Source organism: Pseudomyrmex gracilis, unplaced genomic scaffold, assembly GCF_002006095.1.
Source record: "Pseudomyrmex gracilis isolate BER0280 unplaced genomic scaffold, ASM200609v1 scaffold_1064, whole genome shotgun sequence".
Lineage (NCBI taxonomy): Eukaryota > Metazoa > Arthropoda > Insecta > Hymenoptera > Formicidae > Pseudomyrmex > Pseudomyrmex gracilis.
Window position 1 is genome coordinate 31,017 of NW_018021648.1, and position 1,190 is coordinate 32,206.

Consider the following 1,190-nt stretch of genomic DNA (forward strand, 5'->3'; position numbering starts at 1 on the left):
TACGCCATTTTGGTTCCCCCTCGAAACCCTACAACTTTTATATGAAACTTTTTTCGATTCCTGGCCACACAAACGAGTTATTGAAGGTGATAGATTCAGATGACTCACCCTGTATAATGATAAGAAATACAAAATAATATGGCGTAAACAAAATAATAATAATACAGAATAGATAATAATATAAAAATAATAATAGAAATATATATATATATATATATATATATATATATATATATATATATGTACACGTGACGGGGTTCACCCCGTCACAGTTTCGACTTCAGTATCGTCTAAATTTAGCACCTCGTTTTTCAGGTCGTGTAATGCTAGCGTAAGCTTCCAAGATCGTCGGCAGGCGGGGTATCAAAGCCGACGACAGTTCGATTAATGATAGTGTCGCAAAATTTCGAGGTTGGCTGTATCGGTGTACGAAGTAAAGTTGCGGAATTGGCAAATGGATCACGTATGGTTTTGCTGAAGGAAGGAGGCGAAGGGCCTGCCGTTTGTTCCGGCGTTGAGATAGCTGCGGGTTTTGAGAGTTTTTTTCGCGGTTTTGGTTCGATCGCGGCTTTATAGGGTTTACTAATTTTGTTTTTATCGGACGTAGACCTCGTAGTCATCCCGACATCTCACAAATTGCACTTTCAATCCTGGACGAGCCCCCAATTTTACGCAGTTCTGTTACGTCCTGGCCCACGGTTACGGTCGGGCTATGGTGGAGTAACAGAGAGCTGTCGTTTTTCTATCTCCGCACAGCAGGTTGGCGATCCCGCTGCGGCAGAGTCGAGCGAGTTTGTGTGCTCTCACGGACAGGTCAACGGCATATGCCGATCTTACTCTATCTTATGAGGCCCCTCTCGTCGGTCTCTTTTTAAGTCTAGAGATTTGACTCTATGGACTAAGGATGAGACCGTGCGATCTATTGAGGATGTGGAAGATGAGAGGTCGATTTAATTAAACTGATCGGATATAAAACATATTAATTTATTCATTAAGAGGAGTTCTTGTTACAATTTTTTTAGTTAGGTGTGCTGTCGTGTGGATGGATGTAATGTTGCGAATCGTATAAATGATCGGAGGGTCATTGCTCGGAGGCGGAGCAGAGGAAAGAATGTATACGTGTGGATGTGTGTCGCAAGCGCGTGTGAAAGGGCCTCCGGCGAGGTTTTACAAATGTGAGTGTGTCGGCT